The sequence below is a fragment of the Triturus cristatus genome, chromosome 12 (genome assembly GCF_964204655.1).
Source record: "Triturus cristatus chromosome 12, aTriCri1.1, whole genome shotgun sequence".
Taxonomy (NCBI): Eukaryota; Metazoa; Chordata; class Amphibia; order Caudata; family Salamandridae; genus Triturus; species Triturus cristatus.
Genome location: NC_140595.1, coordinates 853,127,311 through 853,154,120, shown reverse-complemented (window position 1 = coordinate 853,154,120; position 26,810 = coordinate 853,127,311).

Below are 26,810 nucleotides of genomic sequence, written 5' to 3'. Positions count from 1 at the left end.
ACCTTTCCCCTGGCAGCAGCAACTGAAATAGCTAGTTCCCTCTTTCCTTCATGTCCACCTCTGATCACAGACGTTCCTCCATTTGCATCCAGTCTCTATCCTCAAATCCACATACCTGTGTCCCAGTACTCACTAATATTGAGGGATGAAAAACCACAGTGGAAATAGCAATAGAAATAACAGACATTAGCATCGCTGCTGGCTGTGTCACAAGTATAAGAGTTAGCGAAACAGGTTGCTGAGGCAATAGGCGTGTCGGAGGTACTAACAGCCATAATGGGCACAGGTAGCAGAGACAAAGAAAGAGCAAGATGTGCCATAGCCAGCGCAGCCTGAGCGACACAGGAGCAGAAGCAGCAGAAATAGATAGAACAGCTGAATATTTAAAGCACTAAAATCAGAGGGTAATGTGTCAACTGTCACTTATGAAAAACAATACTACAGCTGTCTCTTGTTGGGCCATTTTTGACTGTACATCCGCATCAGGAATCTGATATTTAACATCATCTGGTGTAACGTAATCTGTGCTTTTTAATTCGCAAAAACAAACCTTCTCCTGTCAGGCCTGAGTCCTAAACAAGAAATTGATACCTTTCTCTAATTAACCTATTGTTGCTGCAACCCTCTCTAAAACCGACTTTGTAATTTCTCTTTTAAACTCCTACAACTTTGATATTCTTTCCTAAGTGGGTAAATCTGGACCTTCCACCGTTTTCACAGTGGACTTGGTAATACCAGAAATGTTAGAGCCAAAAACCTCATCTTCAAATACAGCAACATGTTGAAATGTGTTCTTATTTTCTTTCTGAAAAGTATTCACATTTGCCCTGGGCAACTTATTCAAATTCATTTTAGCATTCTCCATATTTCGAGGGAGCATCTGAGCTTGAAAACCTCCTGAGCACCTTTTATTTCTGCTTGTGAAACAACACATTGTAACTCACTTTTATTCTCTGCAAACAGCCTTTCTGAGTGAACTCCCCTTGTATCATCATATATATATATATATATTGTTTTCAAATCCATCTGCCTTTCAAGCTCATTTCCTCCGTGCTCTGCGTGTCCCACAGAAACTGCCCAAATGAGCCCCCCCTTTTCCTTCTGCAGATGAGGCTGTGTATTTCTGCATGCTCCTTTTCATGGAGCTCCTGCAACCCATAACAAATACAAACCATCCTGCTGAAGTCCTGAGTAAACGACCGTAAACCACAGATAAGATTAAACCGCACCATATGCCCTGGAGAAAATACCCCGATGACACTAGGGATTAGAAATGCGTCGGCACCTTCATACTCCATAAGGGTGATGAATTCAGCCCCAGTGGCGTAGTAGGGAGATTTCACTGTATATCCCGCCTGTAATGTCGCGATAGGACGTGGGCTAGCCCACACCTATCGCTGTAAGCAGGGGAGTGCTTAATAATCGAGACCCCCGTCACGGGGGACAGGCCGAATGGTCTCGCCCCTGCGGAGACCACGTGATGTAGCAAATAAAGTGCCCAGGGCTCTGGGCGGGGATTCACTGCAGGATCACCCTAGCACTACACCGAGTGTCCCGTGTGTTTTGTATGTGCATGTAGGCCCCCCCCTTCAAGGCCCACGATATTACACTGGCGACGACGGTGGTGACTCTCACCTGCCGTGCACCCTCTGTCCGTGCGCTGCCTCCATCGCAGTGCCGGCCTTCGCCCGGGACCTCGCCTGCTGCTCTGGGTGTTTCCCCGCTCCGCCCTGCTGCCGGAGCGTCGCGTGGCGGCCCCGCTACGCCCTCGTCACCTGCCTGGCCTTCTCTGCTGCCGCCTGGACCGGGACTGTGCTTCGTTGTCCCGTGAGGACCCGGGAGTCGCGGTGAGTGTGCGCGTGCCCCCTGCTGCCCCCTGGTGGCCGCCTGCGGTACCGCACCCGCCCTCTCTGCCTGCCTCGCCTGCCCAGGACCTGGCACCTGCACCACGTGCAGCATCTGCGCACCTCGCGCACCGGCCCTCGCGCCTCAGCACGCCTGCTACAGGTCCAACCTCGCCTGGGGACGGCCAGCACCAGCCCGCTGCGGCCTTTTCGTGCCCTCACGCGCGCTCATCGTGGAGAGCCCCTGTGCCCGTTGTGGGTGCCCCTACCTTGCCACGGTGCACCGCGGTGGCCCCAGTCGCCGCCACGCCAGCCTCCTGCAAGGACTCGCCGTTGCTGGCTCCGCGCTGCTGCCATCCTGCGAAGTAGTTGCTGCACTCCAGGGCCGCGATGACCACTGTCCCTCCCGTGGAGCCTTTCGAAGTGTCTGGCCCGCCGCCTTCTCAGTCGGTGAGGTGGAAAGAGTGGATTGAGCGCCTGGAAACCTTCTTCGAAGCCGCGGAGATCAAAGAACGGCGCCAACGGTCCATGCTGCTTCATTTGGGCGGTAAAGGTATCCACAAGATCGCAAAGACGGTCCACGAAGTTGGGCCCCAGAAGACCTACGCTACGCTGCGAGATGCCATCACGGCGCACTTTGAGCCTTATGCGAACCCGGATTACGAACGCTTCCTCCTTCGGCAAGCAAAGCAACTCCCAGAAGAATCTGTTGATGTGTTCTACGCCAGGCTGCGAGAGTTAGCCAGCACGTGCACCCTCCCCGACGAAGAGGATGAAGTGCGCGCGCAGTTTATCCAAGGGTGCGCTTCGTCCAAGCTGCGTGAGCGGGTGCTAGAAGAACACAACATGCCGATGCGTGATATCTTGACCTTGGGGCGCTCGAAGGAGCTTTCGAAGGCGAGAGCCGCTCACATGGAACTGAAAGGCCCGACGACGGTCAAGGAAGAGCCAGTGTGCGCCGTCCAGTCCAACGCCCGCAGCCAACGGCCAAAGCTCAGGAAAACACCAGCTCAGGAGTCCGGGCAGAGTCCGAAACCTCGCCTCTGTGGGTGGTGCGGTGGCTCACTCCCACATGACGGAGCGTGTCCAGCGCAAGGAAAGACGTGCAGTGCCTGCGGCAAAGTGAACCATTTCTCCAAGGTGTGCCGCTCGAAGCCAGCCCGGCGAGGGCACGGTCCAGCAAAACCAGTACGCACTCTAGAAGCAGGACCCGTCGAGGAGTTGTCGAGCAGCGACATGGATGACGATGAAGCCGCAACGGTACACGTAGTGCACATGTTGCATGCCCTGTCGGACGATCCACAATCCGCACCCATGTGCACAGTAAAAGTCAAAGGGCACCCAGTGGCAGCGCTAATCGACACCGGAGCCACGATCAATCTCATGGCGCTCAGCGCGTACAGACAGCTGCCCGATCAGCCAGCCCTCCACCGCACCAATGTCCAGGTGTACGCGTTTGGGACCCGCACCCCTCTCAGGATATGCGGAGTATTTCAACCAGAGCTGTCCCATGGCGAAGCCTGCCTCACAGCCAAAGTGTATGTGTCCAGGGAAGGGTCCGGATTCCTGCTTGGCTGCCGTACAGCAGTTGACCTGCGCCTCATTCAGTTCGCGTGCGCCCTCCAATCACCAGGCCTCGACCAGCTGGTAGCTGATTTCGCACCCCTTTTCAATGGCATCGGATGCCTTCAGGGCCCAGCAGTGCGACTGCACATTGACAGGACAATAGCCCCAGTGGCCCTCAGGCACAGAAGGATTGCGTTTCACCTTCGGCCGAAGGTGGAGGCGGAGCTCCGCATGTTGGAGGCGGCAGGGATCATCGAGCGGGTGACAGGGCCCACGCCGTGGGTATCCCCCATCGTGGTCGCTAAGAAGCCAAAGCAGCCGGACGCTGTTCGCATATGCATTGATATGCGCATCCCGAACTTGGCGATCAAACGAGAGCGCCACCTGACGCCCACAGTGGACGACATCATAGGCGAACTAGCCGGCTCCAGGTGGTTCTCCAAGATGGACCTTCGCTCCGGATACCACCAAATCCCGCTCCACCCTGAGTCGCGCCCGATAACGACGTTCTCTACACATGCTGGCCTGTGGCGGTATAAGCGCCTCAACTTTGGGATCTCCAGTGCGGCGGAGGTGTTCCAGAACATCATCAAGACGGTACTCCAAGGACTGGAAGGGGTGCTCAATGTGAGTGACGACATTCTGGTCCACGCCCCCTCTCTCGAAGAGCACATCACCCGCCTCCACGCGGTGTTCGCCCGCCTGCAAGACCGCGGGCTAACGCTACACCGTGAAAAGTGCGAGTTCCTGCGGAGGGACATCAGTTTCTTTGGATACCGATTCTCCGACAAGGGGATGGGGCCGGATCCCGCCAAGGTCAAGGACATCCAGGAAGCACCTGCCCCAACGTCAGTGACCGGCGTGCGGAGTTTTCTGGGGATGGTCACCTACTGTGGCCGATTCATCCAAAACCTAGCAGACCTGACGGGACCGCTAAGAGACCTCACCAAGTCGACGGCGATGTGGACCTGGGGCCCGGTGCAGGAGCAGTCTTTCCAGCAAACCAAAGCCGCTCTGTCAGCAGACACCACGTTGGTGTACTTCGACCCACGCCAGGAGTCCCAGTTGGTCGTCGATGCCAGCCCCACGGGCCTAGGAGCAGTGTTGTCACAACGGCAGAGCTGCGGCGAGTGGGCGCCAGTAGCGTATGCCAGCAGGACCCTGACGCCCACCGAACAGAGATACTCACAAATAGAGCGGGAAGCGATCGCTATTCTGTGGGGGTGCCGCCATTTCCACATCTACCTGTATGGGCACCCATTCACGGTCATCACGGACCACAAGCCGCTGGTGCCACTCTTCCAAGGCTCCTCGTCTCAGCCTCCTCCACGGATCGAAAAATGGATTTTGCAGTTGCAAGAGTTTCAACTGACCGTGGAGTACCGACCGGGCTCGAAGAACCCCGCGGACTTCCTCTCACGGCATGCCAGACCAGTCACGCCACCGGAAGCGGCAGAAGCCGCGGCAACGGAGGACTATGTCAGAATGGTGGTCGAGCGTTCCCGCCCACTCCCAATGTCGCTACAGGAAGTGGTCGCAGCCACGCGAGAGGATGACTGTTTACAGCTAGCGATACAGGCTGTCCGGTCAGGAGACTGGCAGCCTCTTCAGTGCCCTTCACCCCTGCGGACGACGACTGCCCAGACCACACTGAAAGCACTCTACCTGGTGCGACATGAACTGTCGGTGTCGGAAGAAGGCTGTCTCCTGCGAGGCCCGCGCCTAGTCCTGCCAGCCGCCCTCACCCAACAGGCCGCGATCCTCGCCCACGGAGCCCACCAAGGGATCGTCAAATCCAAAAGTCGCCTTCGAAGCAAAGTGTGGTTCCCTGGTCTAGACAACCTGATAGAAACTCTAGTACAACGGTGCCCTGCGTGCCTAGCCACCAGTCTTCCGAGCAGACCGGCGCCGGTGATTACGGAAGAAGGGCCTCGGCGGCCATGGGAGAGAGCAAGTGCGGATTTTGGCAGCCTCCCAGATGGACGCTACATGCTAGTAGTAGTCGATGACTACTCCAGGTATCCAGAGGTGGAGTTTGTCCAGTCTACATCAGCGGTGGAAGTCATCCCAAAGCTGGAGAAGATGATAGCCACCCACGGGCTATTCGGAGAGCTACGGACGGACAATGGGCCCCCATTCACCAGCTCAGAATTCGCAGCCTATCTCGTGTCCCAAGGGACCAAGCACCGCAAGATTACCCCGCGCTGGCCGCAAGCCAACGGTGAAGTAGAACGCATAATGCGGACCCTCAAGAAGACTATTCAAATTGCAGTGTCAGAGTCACGCGGCGTAGAACAGTCGATCTATCAATTTCTGCGAGAGTACCGGCTCACCCCTCACTGCACCACAGGGGTATCACCAAGCCGCCTGTGTTTCGGCCGGACTGTGACAGACACCATTCCCCACCACGCCCTGTGGGAACGGGAGGAAAACCCAGCGAACTCGTCAGATCTGCGGCGAACCCGGACCAATGCCGCAGCATCTCAGAGGAGAGGTGCCCGAGAACCGACCATCGCAGTGGGCGACCAAGTCCTGGTTCAGGACCGACACCCCTCCAGCAAGTTCCAGACACCTTTTGAAAAGGACTCATGGACTGTCACAGCGGTCAAAGGTACCATGGTCACTGCCCGGAAGGGTTCGGAGATCGTCACCAGGAATGTGTCGCTGTTCAAGAAGATTCTCCCCACGGAACAGGCCACGCCTTCCAGCACGCCCGTCCAGAGAGCTAACCCCGACAGCCTGCCAGCAGACCCCGGAACCAGCGCGACAGGCCAAGAGTCACCAGGCCCCGGCCTCCTGTCACCCTGCCTGCAGGAGCCGCCGCCACCGACCCAAGAGCCAAGGGGCAGCCAGAACAGGTACCATCTCCGCCCGTGCCCCCAGCCATCCCAGAAGTACAGAGACTACGTCACCAGTGGCTAGTCGGCGACTGGAGGTCGAGTCGCAGCCCGGACGGGTGGCCAGGAGCCGCAGAACAAGTAAGACTGTTTCAGTTTATTGAACATGGGGTTTGGAGCTAGTGATCCGGGCCATGAGAGACTGCCGAGAGGGCTGGTCACGGAGGACTAGAAGTGACTGTTGGGAAAAGTTATTCAGTTATGCGTTTTGTTGTTATTGGGTTGGGGAGGAATGTAATGTCGCGATAGGACGTGGGCTAGCCCACACCTATCGCTGTAAGCAGGGGAGTGCTTAATAATCGAGACCCCCGTCACGGGGGACAGGCCGAATGGTCTCGCCCCTGCGGAGACCACGTGATGTAGCAAATAAAGTGCCCAGGGCTCTGGGCGGGGATTCACTGCAGGATCACCCTAGCACTACACCGAGTGTCCCGTGTGTTTTGTATGTGCATGTAGGCCCCCCCCTTCAAGGCCCACGATATTACACCGCCCATGCTCAGAGCCCAAGGAATGAGGCACTCGGAAAAAAGAGAAATTGTGTTTTCTTTGAGTTCCTTGAGAATAATGGTTTGATAAATCAATGGTGTAATATAAAATTGCTATTTTGATGATTAATGTACTGATTGAAAAGTAGTACTATTCTTTGAATTAGTATCAATTTATTTCTATTGTCAGAAGCATTATGTGTATTGTTTTTTCGGAAAACTTATGATTTATAATAAGTGTTGTTGAACGTTAAGAATTTGGCAAAAAATAGCCAGGATCAGCGAAAGAGAAACATAGGGGTCCTGTCTCTGCCGAAATAAATAGCAGGAAACAAAACAAGGTGGCCAGACTCTCATTTTTCTAAAAATAAACTTTTCATGGAAAGGCAGAACAGAAACAGCAGAGAAATGTCATTCTTATCTCAAGGCCTAAGGCTGCAGTAAGCCTGCCAAACCAAAATGAATCATAAACTGTGTGTTTCAACTTTGAAAATCCCCTTTTTATTCAGAATAAATACGCACTGCCTGAAATGCTTTAAACACCTTTTCCAAATTAAATACGTTCTGTTGTGAAGTCAAGTCCAAATTAGGCACACTCACTCAAATCAATCATGAATTAATTACTTGAGCATTCCTTACACCACTCATCAGACTAAAAACAACAGCATCTGGGCAGGGCTCATTCATTTATCACTCCTTGCATGCCACTTTTCAAAATGCAACTTCATGTCTGTAGCGCAAAACAGCATGTATCATTTTGCAATGGCCAAAGCTAAATGTGAGATGTGGGCACCATCAGCACACCCTTGCTTTTCTCCCTTTTTTATTTTTTTCTTAATATGTCATGCTCTTTAACTGTCTTGTATATGTATATATATATATATTATTACTATGGGGCATATCAACAAGGGCTTTATCTCTGCTTTTTTGGCTTTAAAAGCCAAAAAAGGAGAGATAAAACTAGCGCCCTATCAACAACAGGGTGCTAACATGCAAATTTGCATGTTAGCACCCTTTTACTCTACGCTTCCCCTTGCATCTCTAATGAGATGCAAAGGGGGCGTTCCAGAGTAAAATAATAGGAGAAATGTCGCTAAGCAACATTTCTCCTATTATCAAGAATGTCGCTAACCCTGTTAGAGACAAAAAAAGCAGTGCTAACCGCGGTTAACGCTGCTTTTTTACGTCTGGTATTTTTCTGACTTAGCCATGATATCCTATGGAAGGAGGATATCATGGCTAAGTTTGCCTGTCCCTATCAACAAGCTAACGTGAGATTATCGCTGGGTTTCCAGCCATAATCTCACGTTAGCCACTTAGCGTGAGGATTTTTATCGCTATTGAGATAAGCGTTGCTAATAGCACGCTATCTCAGCGATAAAAATTCATGCTAGCCGGCGATAATTATCCAAGCGCTAAGTGCGCTTAGAGATAATTATCGCCGGTTGTTGTTGATATGCACCTTAATTCCTCTTTTTTTTTACTCAAAAAAGCCCACGTCACAGTGCCTCCTGGAGGCGCCAGCCGATCTTCTTCCAATGAGCATCTACAAAGTAACAACGACAACAAGAGAACAAATTAGGCTCATTTCAGGCATTTTCAAGAAAGGGCCAAATGCATTATTTCCCAAAATACAGTCCTCAGACCGTACCTGTTGGAAATGGCCCTTTTGCAGGGTTATCCCCAAACATTTTGCTTCTTCCTCCTTTGTTGTTCATGACCTGTGGTTGTTGGCAATAGGACTCTGGGCATTTTACCACTGCTGATTAGTGCTAAAGTGCATATGCCCTCTGTGTAAATAGTTATTGTGATTGGTTCTCCATGATTGGCATATTTGTTTTACCAGTAGGTCCCTAGTAAAGTGCACTAAGTGTGCCAGGGCTGGTAATTCAAATGCTTCTAGTGGGCTGGCAGCACTGATTGTGCCACCCACACAAGTAGGCCTGAAAAGAGGTCTCAGGCCTGCCACCGCAGTGCCTGTGCTCAGTTTGTTAACTGCCATGTCGACCTGGCCAGTATACCCACTTTCCAGGCCTTACCCTTCCCTTTTCTTACACATAGGACACCCCTATGGTAGGTCCAAGATACCCCCCTGGGCAGGGTGCAGTATATGTGAAAAGTGGGACATGTACTAGTGTGAGTAACATGTCCTGATATATGTCCTGATAGTGAAATACTGCCAATTTTGTTTTTCTTTATTGAAAGGCTATCTTGCCCATAGGACAGAATGGGGAATGCTGTATGACATATTACCAGCATATCTTCCCATAGGAGTGAGATGGTGTGCTGCTTGGGTTTTCGGATCAGATAGAACTCGCTCATCAGAGCCTCTCTAACCCAGCCAGAACGTTACCCCCTCCCTAGGGCCTATTCACAATAAGTAACCACATGTATATACCACCTAAGGACAGGGAATTCCTACTATATATACCAAGACCTCTTATAATCGGCGGTCTCGCGATCCCAGACGGACCCAGGACTTCCTACCCAGACGGCAGCCTCAGCCTCGCGATCCCAGACGGACCCAGGACTTCCTACCCAGACGGCAGCCTCAGCCTCGCGATCCCAGACGGACCCAGGACTTCCTACCCAGACGGCAGCCTCAGCCTCGCGATCCCAGACGGACCCAGGACTTCCTACCCAGACGGCAGCCTCAGCCTCGCGATCCCATACGGATCCAGGACTTCCTACCCAGACGGCAGCCTCAGCCTCGCGATCCCATACGGATCCAGGACTTCCTACCCAGACGGCAGCCTCAGCCTCGCGATCCCAGACGGACCCAGGACTTCCTACCCAGACGGCGGCCTCAGCCTCGCGATCCCAGACGGACCCAGGACTTCCTACCCAGACGGCAGCCTCAGCCTCGCGATCCCATACGGATCCAGGACTTCCTACCCAGACGGCAGCCTCAGCACAAGTTCATCCTATGATCACCATAACATACAACAAGGGAATCAGTCTCACTATTTATCAGATCACACAAGAACTGCCAGTTCGAGCACGGCCTGTTCTCTGGTTCGAGGGGCTCCTCTCTCCCTTATTCAGTTACCACTTACCTGATCAGGGTTAACATCTGTTCATGTCAAGTCACAGCTGACTAGAAGAATAGGCTACCCTCTCATACAAGAACACGCAGCACATGTTGGTTCACTACAAACTGGGTACTTTATTACTCATTACATACGCAATCACATAACATTACAATATAACACATAACCTGCGAAGAAAAGTGAAAGGTTAAGTTGTACGCTCTAATAAGAAAGGGTCGACATCACCTTAGTAGTGTGTAGCCTGCACTCTGTGGTCATCTAGGTTCCCTTCTCGTCTATGCCTCGGCTCGCCTGGAAGTCACCCTTCTCCGAGTCACTGGGACCTCTTCCTCATCGGCTACTCTCTCCTCTCTGGCTGTTCTGCTAGGAGAGTATCTGTCTCTTGGTTTTTCTCCGCCCTCAAGATGGCGTCTGTCTTCCCTGGAATAAGTAGTAGCTCTACTGCTAACGGCTAGATGCCGTCTACGGACTGAAGCAAGTGCCAAGTATCTGCCTCGGACTTTCACTAATATAGAGGTGCATTTCCTCATGGAAAATTCCGGCCCGTAACCTGCCGCCCACCAAATTCTTGTACCTCCCCGTACCAAGGACACGTTCCCAGCCGGCCGGCCTGATGTAGTGTCTTCGGCATGAAGAAAAATACAATCCTTCGATAAGGGCCGGCCTGAACCGGTTCTCTCCAAGCGAATAACACCTCATAACTAAAACATTACATTTGACCTAGAAGCATCCCAAGCTGCCGGAGCAGAAAGAAAGATGGAGTCTCTCCCGTTTGAGGCCTACCAGACCTGAATTCAGCACGGCTCCATGAAATACCCTCACTACAGGACAGGTTATCCCTAATATTAACAAATCTATCCCCTAGGCTATGTGTGCAAGCCCTGATCTATGGGGAAGGGCACCGGATCATGTCGAAGTGCCTAGTAAATAGGCTCCACTCACTACTCTAACCCTTAGACTTGGATGGTAAGAGACTGAAGTCACATTAATTACCCTTTAACACAAGAAGGCCGGGAAAATCGAGCAGTACAGATGGAAAATTGGAGTCTGGTATCCCTGAACTCAGAATTTAATAACACATCTTTTAGGAAGGATGGTTTTTAAATTCTGTGTTTGAAAATAGCACTTTTAAGAAAGTGGCTATTTTCTTGTTCAACCTTTCTGTGTGCATCTGCCTGTGTGTGGATTGACTGTCTGGGTTGAGAGTGACAGGGGCTGGGGTGGCTCCTGGAGTCTGGGTGGGTCAGTACTAGGCTGAATAGGCCGATCTGCATTTTGGAGTGGTGGGAGGAATAGCACCTGGTCCTGAATAGGGCTGTGGCTTCCTTCCACAATGCTGGCTCCACCTCCTGCGGTGTGTCTGATAACCCTGACCCACACTGACAAAAGAAGAAGTTGTGCGCTAGCAGAGTGCACCCAGAACTGGTTTGGACTGGGTCCAAGACCCCTCACACATAGAGAACAAAGACTTTTGGGGTATAAATACTAGAGCCGAAACCCCTGAAAGTCAGACTACTTCATGATCAAAAGGAACCTGTTGCCAAAGAGGATAGCTGAAGAGACTGAGGAGAAGTACTGCCCTTGCTGTGTGTCGGGGGCTGGCCTGCAGTTTGCTGTTTCTGCTGAGGAGAGGACAAAGGGACTTTGCTGTGTGCTGTGTCCCCCTGCTTGAAGAAGGACTTTGCTGTGTGCTGTGTCCATCTGAAGAAAAGTCTCCAAGGGCCTGAGAAGAGCTGGCCTCCTGTTTTTGAAGTCCCAGGAACAAAAGGACCCCCAGCTTCCCTGAACTTCCTTGCTGGGAATTCTAACCTGCTAGGAGGGCCTGTAACTGTGTGTGAGGCCTTTTTGCTTTTGGGAGATGGAAGCGCGACGCAAAGAGCGAGAAGTGTGTTGCCGCCACTCTTCACTATCACATCACCGGAGAAGCACGCCGCCGCCACAGAGGGTCCAGTCGCATCACTGGAGAGGAGTGTCGCAGGGCTGTCGCATCGCTGAGGAAGCGTGTTGCCGCTGTTGGCGGCCGCATCACAGGAGAAGCGTGTCGTGGGGCCTGTCTCGGCACTGAAGAAGAGTGCCCCCGCCTCAACAGATAAGCGTGACGCAGGGCCTGTCGTGGATCAGGAAACCACTGATTTCACCGCACGGTCGTTGGGCATGCATGCATAGCCTCCACGTTGTTGCATCCCATCAATGATGCCATTTTGATACATCGCACTGGATCGTCGCAACGCATTGAGGGCCCATCATGTCACATCGTGACCGTAGTGCTGGAAGAATTGACGCATCACCTTCTCTGCCACCCTTTTGTTTGTTCTGCGTTATGCATCCCAGGTACTTTGAGACTAAGGTGCCGATCACGATCCTGTAAAAACCGGGTACGAACCGTCGGACGGAGCATATTCTCCGTCCGACGCGTACCCGGTCGTCAAAATATACAAACATGGAATTACGATTCGCACGGGAACACCATTTCCGTACGAATCGTAAAAAACCCCGACCGAACAAAATAAACCTACAAATGCGATCCGGGAAAGCGCCGAACTGACGTCGGGACGCTCGCAGCCTGCCATTCACGAACCAGGAATCACGATTCGCACCAACGTCATCCCGCACGGTGAATATTTTCCGGCAGCCAAAAACAGCCGGGAAATCAGGACGACGCGAACAAGGAGTACCAGTACGCGACGGACAGACAGGACGACGCGAACAAGGAGGACCAGTACGCGACGGACAGACAGGACGACGTGAACAAGGAGGACCAGTACGTGACGGACAGACAGGACGACGCGAACAAGGAGGACCCGTACGCGACGGACAGACATGGACCCGAACCTACGTGTCATCCCGGCCCTCATAGCAGTCGACCTCCTCTACAAGTTCGGACGCAGACGCCGCAGAAGGTCAGAACAACTAAGGGAGGGGGGAAAATGGGGTGGGGTGGGGGTGGCAGGACCAGGGCAGGCCACAAACCCCCCACCAAAGTCACACAGCACACATGCCCTGGACCTACCTGACTCCCATGCCCTGGTCACTACGAGGGGGTGGGGGCGTGTCCAGCTAAGCCAGCGACTGCCACAATGGAAGTCCGTCACGATGCGAACCGGCAACACAACCAGACAGGTACGTCCTGTACCCACGCCTGAAGAGCGTGGGTACGAGTCGTACCACGCCCACACCCACGTCACCCCAACAATGGCGGGACGGCTCGTACCCACGTGGCAAAGGCCTGGGTACGGGCCGCAAAAGCATCACATAGCGTGGGGACGGATATGTACGGACCCTACCCCCACCCCGTATGCATGGAGCGTACCCCCACCCCAACAGTTTAAGTACGACACGTACCCCCACCCGCGTACGTATGGAGCGTACCCCCACCCCAACAGTGTAAGTACGACCCGTACCCCCACCAGCGTACGTATGGAGCGTACCCCCACCCCAACAGTGTAAGTACGACACGTACCCCCACCCGTGTACGGATGGAGCGTACCCCCACCCCAACAGTGTAAGTACGACCCGTACCCCCACCCGCGTACGTATGGAGCGTACCCCCACCCCAACAGTGTAAGTACGACACGTACCCCCACCCGCGTACGGATGGAGCGTACCCCCACCCCAACAGTGTAAGTACGACACTTACCCCCACCCGCGCACGTATGGAGCGTACCCCCACCCCAACAGTGTAAGTACGACACGTACCCTCACCTCGAATGCATGGAGCGTACCCCCACCCCAACACTGTAAGTATGACACGTAACCCCACCTCGAATGCATGGAGCGTACCCACATCCGTGTATGCCATGAGCGTACATATTGTGAAATAGGAGGGGTGTGTGCAGAGTCCTCCCAGCAGTGCCCAGACACAGGAGGGGTGAATGCCTATCACTCCCAGCAGTGCCCAGAGACAGGAGGGGTGTGTGCAGAGTCCTCCCAGCAGTGCCCTGAGACAGGAGGGGTGGGGGCCTATCACTCCCAGCAGTGCCCTGAGACAGGAGGGGTGTGTGCAGAGTCCTCCCAGCAGTGCCCTGAGACAGGAGGGGTGGGTGCAGAGTCCTCCCAGCAGTGCCCATGGAACGCAAAGGGTGGAGTAGCCACATATACCGTGCCCACAAAAGTCAGTCAGGTGCACAAAGACCCTGCAGTACATGTACCACATGTGTGCGAGGCTGGGAGTATACGCATGCATAGCGCAGAAAAGAAAACATGTACACATGAAGTCATGTCAATAGGCCACATACACAAGTACAATGACTACCAAGGATGCCACGAATGATGCAGGTGGAGACATCGCTCAGCATGCATGTGCAAAGGTGAAGGACTACGTCACACACCCAGCTAATGGACACACAGCTCTGTGCTAAAGTCAGGGGACACCCTGCAGGGAAGAAGTCAGGGTACACAGAGGAAGGAATACACCTTTGGACAATTGCAACATGCAGCAACTGCTTACATGAATGGAGAAAGGTAGCTGATGGCACACAGATCCCAGGGTCCCCCCTATGAGCAGCACACTACTACATTTCCCACACACCCAACACATGACCAACACCCACAACCATGTAGCAGCCCCACCAACAGCAATGCCAGCAATGCAGGAGTGTTCCAAGGGCAAAAAATAAATAGCTTTATTCAGCATGAGCAAAAAACTAGTATGACGTAAGTCCAATATTAACAAAGGCCATAGGGCAGTCCAGGAGTCCCAGCTGGATGGGGGACACAGTGGGATGCGTGTCCCCTAGCTTGCCAGCACAGTTACAATCTGTTGTCTTCCACAGGGGTGAGGGCATCATGTGGGGGGGAAGAAACAGGCACCGCAGGGACAGGAGGGTGAAGGGTAGGCGTTGTGGGTGCAGGGATGGAGGACTCCACCACAGGGGGTGGGGCAGGGCCAAAGGCGGAGGCCAGGATCTCGCTGCACACCTTAGCAAGGTCCTCCAGGGACTCCCCTGCACCCGAAGGAACCACAGGCCCCAAGGAGGGGGGGGGGGGTCAGAGGGATGGGTCGCAGCGCCACTGGGGGAGGGTGTGGACAGGGGGGGGACTCAAGCACCCTGACCGGGGACCTCCTTGACCGCTTGCGGGGTGGTGTCACTGTGGGGCTCAGGGACAGAGCGGCCATGAAGGAGTCTTTGGGGAAGATGTGGCCAGGAGAGCTGAGGGGAGGGGATTTGGAGGGAGTGGATTGGGTGGAATGCGGACTCCCACTCTGGCTGCGTGTCACACGTTTGCCCCCCGACCCAGTGGGAGTGCCTACTGCACCCTGTGTGTGCGTGTCAGGAGGTGTGCGGCGGACCTTCCCTGCTGGTGTGGTGCCTGTGTCTGTTGTGGTGGGTGCATGCTTACGTCTGGGTGTATGTGGGACAGGTGTGGTAAATATTTAAATTACCTGTACTATTTTTTATGCGGTAAAGTCTAGTAAGAATAACTCAGTAAAAATAAGAGGCAGAATCCGTGGTATTAGAGGTTCTAAAAGGCTTTATTCCTAACAAGGAAATATGGTTCGAACCATAGGTATCATATTCCATCACCACGAAGGTTCAGGAAGGGATAGACACTAGATTATTGACAAGTAACGACATATATAAGAAAAGCATTACATTGAGACAGATGCAGGAGGCGTAACAGCTGATAATACAGATAAGCATACACATACGTAATGAAGAAAGGCGTGACAATAGGCGTATATCAGAAACGTCATTAAAAGTGATGTCACAAGTGGGCGGATCCATAGGAGAATCCTGCAATGTCAGCAGAAATACTTGGCAGAGATGCGCGCGCAGCCGCATGACGTGTGATTGACGTGTGATTGACGTGCAACTAGAGGGTGCAGGGGAATTGACATTTAGCTCTACATGTGGAGACAGAAGTCTGGGGGGTTAGGTCAACCTAATCCCAAATCATATCTAATATCTTATGTTTAAGGAACTGTATTATCCAGAAGGAAAGGTCTCTCGGACGGAATCTATTCTATACTGACTGTTAGTGCGTGTACAAGCGTCTAAGTGTCTACATGAGATGTGAGGGGGCATGGTAGCAGAGCTATGAATTACTTGTATGAAGACAGTGAAGCCGGGCCCTATGCTCGGTAGCTGGAAGGATGTTTACCTAAACTGCTAGACAGGAATGTATTGGACGAGGAGCGGAGCAGATAACTTGAAGGCTGAATACAGTTTTTGGCAGGCAACAGGCCGTGTCAGGCACCGTTAGCCGCGCAGGGAGTAGGACAAAGTTCATGGATACAGATGCGAGCTCAGACTGGAGCTTTCAGAGGCAGAAGGCAGGAAAAGGCTTGATGGCAGAATTCAGGGCCTACTTGCCTGAACTGTAAAACGGGGAAAGTGAACCACATAAAGTCGGTGGCCTTTCATACTTAGGAACGGAATATCCGACCCATTCATGGCGGGTCTGAAAGAGGGCATGTTGACGTTGGACGCACATGTATTTGCGTCTTTATAGCTGGAACTGGAGGGAACATACATGTACTTGTAGCATGTACATGGAGCCGTTGGGGTCCAAGATAGGGGACATAACTGATCACAAAATTCATATTTCCTCATTCCCTCCTTGTCCCCTACGGACCCTTTATGAGATATCGATCTTCAGTAATCCATCAATCTGTTCATATAGCATCATTTGTTCTTCTTTCTTCTTCCGGGATCTTGAATGAAAACTTGAAGGTGGGATACACGATGTGGCACACAGACCACAAATCGCTGGCCCACATTGTAGACATAAGCAACAACTGTATGTAACTGTACATAAGCAACAATAGTATGAGAAAGCCAATACCTAGGAAGGACAGGATCCTCCATCCCCAGGCTGACAACACGCTCCAAAACCAACCGGACCAAGTCCAGGTGCCTGGATTCTGGTGTATCTGGCTTACAATCTTATGAAGGCGAGTTATGGCTTTATATACTGACGGCGAGTTTTCTGGTATGAAAACGCAGCAACTTGATCCGATGACCCTACAAGCTCCGCCCCTATCGGCCAGGATGACGTCAAGGACAAGACGATTTTGAAGAACAACAATCCGCATGGCAGACTGCTCCTCTGTTAAGTTGCCTAGGGCGGAAGTAGTTTCATTCACTACTGCTTCAAGGGTTCTAGTTAATCTACGTATCAGTTTACTATTAGTGACTGTACCTATATAGGGAAAGAAACCTTTATTGAAATCTGTGTATTGTTCCCATGCCATTTCAGTGTAGTCGACAATGGGGAGATCTCTTTGCTGTCTATTGTGTACTAAATGAGTATTTCTGTGATAATCAGGAGGGGCTAGAAAAACAGGTGGCAAAAGGAATGCAATGTAACAGGTACCATCCCAATCTAGAGGTAAACGTATATATGCGGTCTGGCCACATATGAAGTAGGAATGACGAGAAGCTCTGAATGTAGACTTGCCTTGATCACTGAATTCTATTACAGTGGTACATTTACTATGGCCCATATGTATTGAACCATTCTTTCTTACACATAATTCACCTTTAACTGGAAATACTGACATGGCAGGCAAGACTGGTACGGTTTCGGTTTCAACATTCAGAATCATGAGGTTAAGTGTAAAGTTACCTAATCCATATACTTCATTTTCTAGATCAGTTCCTTTTCTTTTGGGAAGTCCCTCCTTGTTAGGGTAGCAGACTTTAAGTAAAACGAGGTTCAGGTTTCCCCATACCCAGTTGTCTTGATAAACTACTGAATTTGAATCTAGGGAATTAATCAAACTAAACCATGCTCCACAGGAGCCATTGTGTGTGAATGGATACGGAAAGAGAGGCAGAACTCCCTTGTAGTTCTGATAGGGAGGGAGTCGGCTACATATCCAACAGTTTGTAGCATTGCTGGTCTGATGAGAATGATGTAACATACTAATGAATGTGTTGTTGCGCAGCGCAAATCTATAGGACAACTCATGCGGGGGTAACTCGCTAAAAGAATGTTCGGCAGTAGCATTGAAAACACGCTTAGAAATAGGATAATACATGTGTAACAGTATGCTCGCAGCAATGATTAGAAGACTTAGGAAAAACATAATTAATAATGTCACTATGCAATGACTACGAAGCGATTTACAATACGCATGCTTTTTGAGTTGCTTCTGTCTAATTCTTTCTCTATTTCGGTCTAGAGGATACATGTCAGAGACAAATTCAACCGATTCACCTTGGAGAGGACTTAAACAATCAAATTGTCTGACTTGCTAGACCTTAGTTTCAATTTATAGAGTTCTCTTTCGGTTTTTTCAGCAAAAGGGAGCTTTGAGTCAGTCTGTGAGGGAATGCAGGGCTGAGTGTTCACATCGGACGGTAGTCCATAAAATTTTTTGATATGGCTCGAGTGCAACCACCCTTTACGTCCCTCGATCTTCACGGCTGTCCTCGTGGTCAGTAAGACGAGTTTGGGCGACTGCCACCTAGGCTCCAGCTGGGTCTTCCGGTCAAAATTCCTCACAAGAACCAGATCCCCTGGAACCACGTCATGGGGCTTCACCTCAGTGTTATCGGGAAAAGCTGCAGCTACCTGTGAACGACAAGATTGTAGTGCAGACATCAAGGAAGCCAGGTAATCTGTCAGCATATTACTGTCAACATCAGTGATTTTACGAGGTATAGGCGTCCCCCACATATTTGGTGGTCTACCGAAGACCACCTCATACGGGGATAGCCCTGTTCGAGAGTGTGCTACCATTCTCATGTAAAAGAGTGCAACTGGTAAAGCTACTATCCAATCGACACCTTTTTCTCTACATACTTTGGACAGTCTAATTTTCAGAGTTTGATTATGGCGCTCCACGAGACCTGCTGCCTCGGGATGTCGGACACAGTGGAATTTCCATTCGTAGCCTAACAGAAGTGAAACATGTTCCATGAGCTCGGATGAGAATGGCTGGCCGTTATCTGAGTACACGACACGGGGCAAACCGTACCGTGGGAAGAATTCTCGAACTAACTGTTTGGCAGTAGTCGGGGCAGTGTAATCTGAAACCGGGTAGGCTTCTGTCCAACGGGAAAGAGCACAGACAACTACGAGAACATATTTGAATCCTCGACATCGTTCCATCTGGATATAATCCATCTGGAGGACTTCAAAAGGGTAATCGGGAGGTTGAAATCCACCTTGCTCTACGGGAATGCTTTTACCTGGATTAAACTGACAACATATCATACAGGTACGTACTTTTTGTTTAGCTGCTGCTCGCAAGTGTTTGTTGAACCAAATGTGTTGAATACTATCTAGCATAGCTTTCTCTCCTTGATGCGCTGGACTATGTATTGTGTTAATGATGACTTGAACCATGGAGTCGGGGAGAAACCATGTAGATTTTTCCTTCGTCATCCATCCTTGATCCGTTTGGATCCCTCCTAATTCAGTCCATTTCTTTATTTCTTCTGGTGTAGCATGTGTCTGTATGTCAATTACATCAAGAGCGGGATCCTTAACTGTCATGCAATGTGTTGGTGTCGGAACTATTGTCTTTGTCGTGTCAGTTGTAGGAGTCTGATTCTGAGCAGTTTGTTTAGCTGTTCGGTCAGCTAGGTCGTTACCCTGGGAAATGATATCGGTAACTTTTGTATGGGCTTTACATTTCATAATAGATATTGCAGTGGGCAAATGAATTGCATCTAGTAGAGCTTGAATGAGGGGTCCGTGTTGGATATGGGCACCGTGAGAAGTCAAATAACCTCTCTCTCGCCATAGAACGCCGAAGTCATGGACGACTCCGAATGCATAACGTGAATCTGTGTATATGTTAACTTTCTTATTTGTGGCTTGAATACAGGCTTGTGTCAGAGCGATGAGCTCTGCTGCTTGAGCTGACAAAGTGTTAATACAATTTGTTTCAATGATTTCAGTGTCTGTTGTAACTGCATAAGCGGCCACTAATTCTCCTGTACTTGTTCTCATGCATGAACCATCTACATACAATGTCAGGTCTGGATCTGATAATGGAACATCAGTCAAATCTTGTCTGGGTTTCGTCGTAATAGTAATGACTTCAATACAATCATGTGTCAATGGGTCTGTTCCCTTTACTGGCAAAAGTGTGGCAGGATTTAATGTACTACAACGTCTGATTTCTATGTGTGGCTGAAACAATGTTAATTCATAACCGGTAAGTCTCGCTATAGTCAAGTGTTGTGTTTGTGTGCGGTTCAAGAGAACCTCTACTGCGTGTGGTACTTGTACTGTCAATTGATGTCCTAACACTATGGCATCGCTTTGTCTGATCGCTAAAGCTGTTGCTGCCACTGATTTTAGGCACGCAGGAAGAGCCTGAGCTACGGGATCTAGTGTACTGGAAAAATAAGCACATGGTTTGTGTGATCCTGCTTGTTCCTGAGTGAGTACTGACAAAGCAGTACCTTCACGTTCTGTAACAAAAAGTGTAAAACGTTTGCTGTAACATGGTGTTGCTAAAACAGGTGCTTGACATAAAGCTTTCTTCAAGCTTTCAAAGGCTTGTGTATGTTCTTGAGTCCAAGGGAGGACAGTCGATGTCGCTGCCTCCTGTGTTGTCAACTGAATGAGTGGTTTTGCTAGAAATGCATATTGAGGGATCCACTGCCTACAGTACGAAGTGAGGCCTATGAAAGCCCGCACCTCCTTTTGTGTCTTAGGTGGCGGCATGTTAACAATTAACTGGATACGGTCAGGTGTAAGCTGTCTTCCCTCCTTGGACAGCGAGTGCCCAAGGTACACAACTTGCTGGACACAGAATTGCAGATTAGAAGGGGACACCTTGTGCCCCTTGTCGGCTAGGAACTGTAAAACCGTTAGTGATGCTTTTTCACATTCTGGTTCGCTTCGGGCGGTGATCAGCAGATCATCGACATATTGAAGCAGGGCGGTGTTAACTGGCATGTGGATACTGTCAAGTTCTCTTTTCAGTGCTTGGCTATAGATGCTGGGGCTTTCTGTGAATCCTTGAGGTGCGCGTGCGAATTTAAAGCTTCGTCCATTTAAACTGAATCCGAACAAATATTGACTTTCCGGATCGATGGGGACGCTAAAGAAGGCGTTCTTGAGATCAATTACAGTAAAGAACGTTGCTTTGGAATCAATGGCTGTCAGTAATGAAGAGATGTCTGGGACCACGGGGTATTGTGGTACAATGCATTTATTTAATTCGCGTAGATCAATAACTAATCGATATACTGGCGGTGCTTTTGGATCAGTTCGTTTAAGAATCGGAATTATCGGGGAATTACATACATTGGAGTCGGTTTCCACAACCACTCCTTGTGCAATGAGCTCGTCAATGATTTGCAGCAAAGCCACAACAGCATCTGGGGGTAGCTTGTATTGTCGCATTCGTGGTAGTACCACTCCTGTTTTGAGTGTGACTCGATATGGTGTAATGTTCATGCAACCAACATCAGTGGGGCCTTGTGCCCATAAATGTGTAGGTAAAGTCTGTAACCGGTGGTCCATGTCTCTGGACACGTAGTGGCCTTTAAAGTCACGCAAAAATAATCGTACTCCTTCCGGAGAACAACATATTATAGCTCCTAGAGCTTTCAATGTTTTTATACCTAACAAGTTTTCTGGACAGGATTTAGTAAGCAATAAATCTGTAGTTTGTGTCAATGGACCAACCGTAAGTGGAAGGGGTTGCGATACTTCATTAATGATAGGCTTTCCTGAAAATCCAAGGGAAATATTCTGTGAGCCTGAGAGGGGTGCCCCTGGAACTTCGCTACGACTTATAGTTGTTCTGCTTGCCCCTGTATCGAGTAAAAACTTTCTATCTTTCCCTAATACTTCACTCTGTACATAAGGTCCCTCTTGATCTACAGGAACCTCAATAAGGGGTAAGCCGAATTCCTTCTCTAGGCTATTTCATGTGTATCGTTGATAATCGGGATAGTCAGTTTGTGCATACTGGTACATCTGTTGTGTCGTTGTTTGGGTTGCAGCAATAGGCTGCGCCTGTGATGTTGCTACGGTCTGTGGTGGAGCTGCCTGTTGCGGAGCTGGCCTAGATTGTGCATGCTGGGGGGCTTGTTGTTGGATCTGATCCTGTCTAGGTGGACGTGGTCTCTCCTGGGTTTTACCCGTGGAGATATTATGTTTCAGAACTGCACAATCCTGTATATAATGACCTGGCTGTTTACAATAGTTGCATGTCCCTTTTACAGGACCCACTGAATCATTGGACTGTCTATGACTGTCAGCTGGAACTGACTGGGCAACAAGCATTTTAATTTTCGTGTCTTCATACGTTTTTGTTCATGTTCTTGTTCTTCTCTAATTCTATTGTGGTGATATTGTAACATTTGTAACATTTGTGACGGGGTGTTACCTTGCCAGGTACTCTCGAATTTCAATACTCTATTCTTAACTTGGGGCAGGGAATTTTCAACTAATTTTGTCACAAACAGATGTGGATATGACTCGCTACTTGCTTTTATGCCACTATTGATACCAAAACATTTTTCAAATCGGGAATAGAAATCACTAGTGTCTTCATCTTGTTTTTGTTTACAGACTGAGATTGCACCCCAGTCTTCCTTTTTCGTAGTTAATAAGCGTGGCAGTACCTGCACTAGTAATCCTGGTAATGCTGTAGTCTTTTCCCCAAGCCCTGAACCTGGAGCTCGGGCCTTTTCTTCGGTTTCTAATGCTGTCCAATCTATCTTTTGGTCTCCCACCTCCCAGTCCTTTTCCTTGAGTTTTTCGTAAATGCCGGCAGGCATTAATACTTTTAATATTTTCATAATGTCAGGATAAGTATACTCTCCCATGAGTAACATGTCTTTTATCTCACGGTGGAAACCTGCTGGGTCCTTGTCATGGCTAGGTACTACTTTCTTCATTTCTAATAATTCAATTTTAGTTATGGGTGTGTACACAAACACGCGTTTAAAATTGTCATCGTCAAGTTTGATGGGGTGAACTTCGCGTAAGGGATTCTGTCTGTCCATGTAATACGTTACTCTTTCCTTGATGGGAACTGAAACATGTTCTGGGCATACGAAAACAATATACTGGTTTCGAAATTCTAGAATTTCTTTAATTAAATCAGTACCTGAACCTCTCCATCTATTCGTGAGTAATTCTGTCAATATGTCAGGTAGGGGACCAGGATCGGAGTGTTGGCTTTTATATAATATGAGGAGGTGTTGAATCATGTATATACCAGCTAAACGCTGTTCATCTGGGGTAAGGTTAAAAAACGTGTGTGCTAGCGCATCATCACTGTATTTTCCGGGACTGTCAGCCCATTGTACTGCTGACCTGGCTAATTCTTGTTCATCCATGGAATCGAGCATATGATACCCCCTTCGGTCTCGGAGTAATTTATCAGCAGCCTGGAATAAGCGTTCAGGAGACCTTATATTTATCATTGGGGTTTGAAAATTTCTGTTACATTCTGGACGTATCGGACGTATTGGATCATTAAAGCATCTAGTATTATTATAAGGTCTTCCTCTACCTACATAAGCCATCGTTTCTAACTGTCCTGCGGATATTTCTGATTCTTCCTCCTCTTCTCCTTCTGGTTCAGGTTCGTCTGTCTCTAATCTTTCTTTATGTATTCGTTCTACTTCTTTGCGGATCTTTCGGTTCATGGCTACTATACTCGTCTGTTTATCATGTTTCCCTCCTGATATATTCTGACCCCATTTGGTAAGTTTTTGCATTTCCTCCGGATCTACCCCAGGCCTGTCTTGATTTCTAATCACACAGTTTATGAAGAAGCGTAACAATTGCCCCTGTACCTCCGCTTTCTGGTATTCCATGGCTTCGTTAATACTTTCAGGGCCTCGCCCTGATTGGACAAAGTGATATATATTTTCTAAATGTGCCGTCATTCCTGGTAGCATCGTTAAATACATTGTAGCTCGTCGTATACGTAATGATGACAGCAGCATTTCGTCCCGTCTACCGGGCACAGGATCATATCTACAATCCACTAGAAGTTCTTTAAACATGTCGGGAGTTGCTAGTTTGGGCGTACGTTGGTGTGCTAAATCTCTAAGGGATAATTTATTTCCTCGGGGTGGCGTGGCGAAAATGTCTGTCGTACCTCCTGTAGCACCATCTGAGGTGCTGGGCATGAAAGGATTTGTTGGATGTAAGATAGAAACTGTAGATGCGGGAAAAGCGGTAGAAACAGATGGGCCTGTTGGAACGTGTGTAGGAGTTTGTTGTTGCGGAGGTACAGACGGATGCTCTTGGCGTTGAGCACCACCGACAGGCGGTGTGTGTGGCGGAACATTAACATATTCGGGAGCTACATCGTCTAAATAGGAAGAAAGGAAAATATCTTTTGCGGTCTTGGGATGTGCTTTTAACGGGAGTAACGGAGGTGTCAAGTCTTTCGGTATTTCTGGGGTGGCCTTAGGTAACCCTTCGGCCAGAAGAGGATACATACCATTCATAAGAGTGTTTCGTTGTCTGTCTACTTGTTCTGATTTTACTCGGGTACCTTCCTCAATTAATAGATTTTCTCGGGCTTTATTTGAATTCTCCCTATTCTTTTCTTCTAATCTGAGCGTTTTCTCTGTGCGTCTATGCGATTCTTTACGCCATAATTCAATGGCATCTTTCTGTGACTGTCTGGCTTTCTTTTTCCATAATTCTTCTTCGACTCTCATGATGCAATCTGCATCCCATGTCCCGGCTGCGGGCCACCTCTGACTTTCGGCTAAATCCTTGGTGTAGTCCACCCATAAATCAAGAAATAATACGGCGTCTAGGCCATGCTTATGGTACATAAAGTACCCTGGGGTGTCCCTAGGTGGAATGGGAACAGCTTCTTCGAGTACCCCTTTTCTAGTTTTGATCTGTCTTAGTTTTGAAAAGAACGGCATCTTTAAACCTTGTTACTTGATTTTGAACACAATTAATACAATAAACACAATAATGACCACTCATTCATACCACGATTTTAAAACATATTAAAACATTTAACATTTAGAACGAACAATGATAATTAGAAGAAAACTAGTTACTGACATAACACTAATACTAGACAATACTGGATTATGTATAAGACATACTAGAGATACTGCTAAACAGTACAGATACACTGCTGAAACAGTGTAGACCGGATCTGTGTACCCAAACCCGTCTTGACCGGCACAAACTAATGTGCACGTTTAAATGCCTCCCCGGCAATGGTACTCACCGGGTAGCACGGAACGGAAGGCCTCGGAACTGAACTGAACTGGATCGGACTGGACTCGACTCGACTTATAACTTCGGAACCTGGCGGGCCTCTGAGTACCTCGGATCTTGCTCTCTCAGCTAGGCTCTGGTCGGGATACTTCGCACTTCTCACCGCCTCGTCTGGGTGTTGATCGCAGCCTCAGTCACCCCCGCTCGGCCGGAGGGAGATACAGGTAATCCTGCGGGTACGCGTAGTTGTCCGTTCAGCTGTGGCAGGAGACCGGGCCTGCAACGCACCGCCGGCGCGTGAGATGAGAAAGTGTCCCTGTTCGGGCGCCAATTATGTGGTAAATATTTAAATTACCTGTACTATTTTTTATGCGGTAAAGTCTAGTAAGAATAACTCAGTAAAAATAAGAGGCAGAATCCGTGGTATTAGAGGTTCTAAAAGGCTTTATTCCTTACAAGGAAATATGGTTCGAACCATAGGTATCATATTCCATCACCACGAAGGTTCAGGAAGGGATAGACACTAGATTATTGACAAGTAACGACATATATAAGAAAAGCATTACATTGAGACAGATGCAGGAGGCGTAACAGCTGATAATACAGATAAGCATACACATACGTAATGAAGAAAGGCGTGACAATAGGCGTATATCAGAAACGTCATTAAAAGTGATGTCACAAGTGGGCGGATCCATAGGAGAATCCTGCAATGTCAGCAGAAATACTTGGCAGAGATGCGCACGCAGCCGCATGACGTGTGATTGACGTGTGATTGACGTGCAACTAGAGGGTGCAGGGGAATTGACATTTAGCTCTACATGTGGAGACAGAAGGCTGGGGGGTTAGGTCAACCTAATCCCAAATCATATCTAATATCTTATGTTTAAGGAACTGTATTATCCAGAAGGAAAGGTCTCTCGGACGGAATCTATTCTATACTGACTGTTAGTGCGTGTGCAAGTGTCTAAGTGTCTACATGAGATGCGAGGGGGCATGGTAGCAGAGCTATGAATTACTTGTATGAAGACAGTGAAGCCGGGCCCTATGCTCGGTAGCTGGAAGGATGTTTACCTAAACTGCTAGACAGGAATGTATTGGACGAGGAGTGGAGCAGATAACTTGAAGGCTGAAAACAGTTTTTGGCAGGCAACAGGCCGTGTCAGGCACCGTTAGCCGCGCAGGGAGTAGGACAAAGTTCATGGATACAGATGCGAGCTCAGACTGGAGCTTTCAGAGGCAGAAGGCAGGAAAAGGCTTGATGGCAGAATTCAGGGCCTACTTGCCTGAACTGTAAAACGGGGAAAGTGAACCACATAAAGTCGGTGGCCTTTCATACTTAGGAACGGAATATCCGACCCATTCATGGCGGGTCTGAAAGAGGGCATGTTGACGTTGGACGCACATGTATTTGCGTCTTTATAGCTGGAACTGGAGGGAACATACATGTACTTGTAGCATGTACATGGAGCCGTTGGGGTCCAAGATAGGGGACATAACTGATCACAAAATTCATATTTCCTCACAGGCATGGGAGTGGGAATTGTGGTAGGAGCAGGGGTAGGGGGTGGGATGTAGCACTGCAGGAGACCCACTGCTGCAGTCAGTGTGGAGTCTATGGACCTCAGCAAGTTGCGTTGGTCAGCCTGCGATGAATGAATGCCCTCCAAGTATGCCTCCATGTTGTTGAGGACCTGGCTGTGGCCATGGAGGACATTAAGGATCGCAGTCTGACCAATCTGCAACTGCCGCTGGATGTCCACAGACTCAGCATTGGCGGCAGCAGTGGAGACAGGGGCAGGGGGTGCGGTGCCTGGCAGGAAGGAGACATGTGGTGACCGG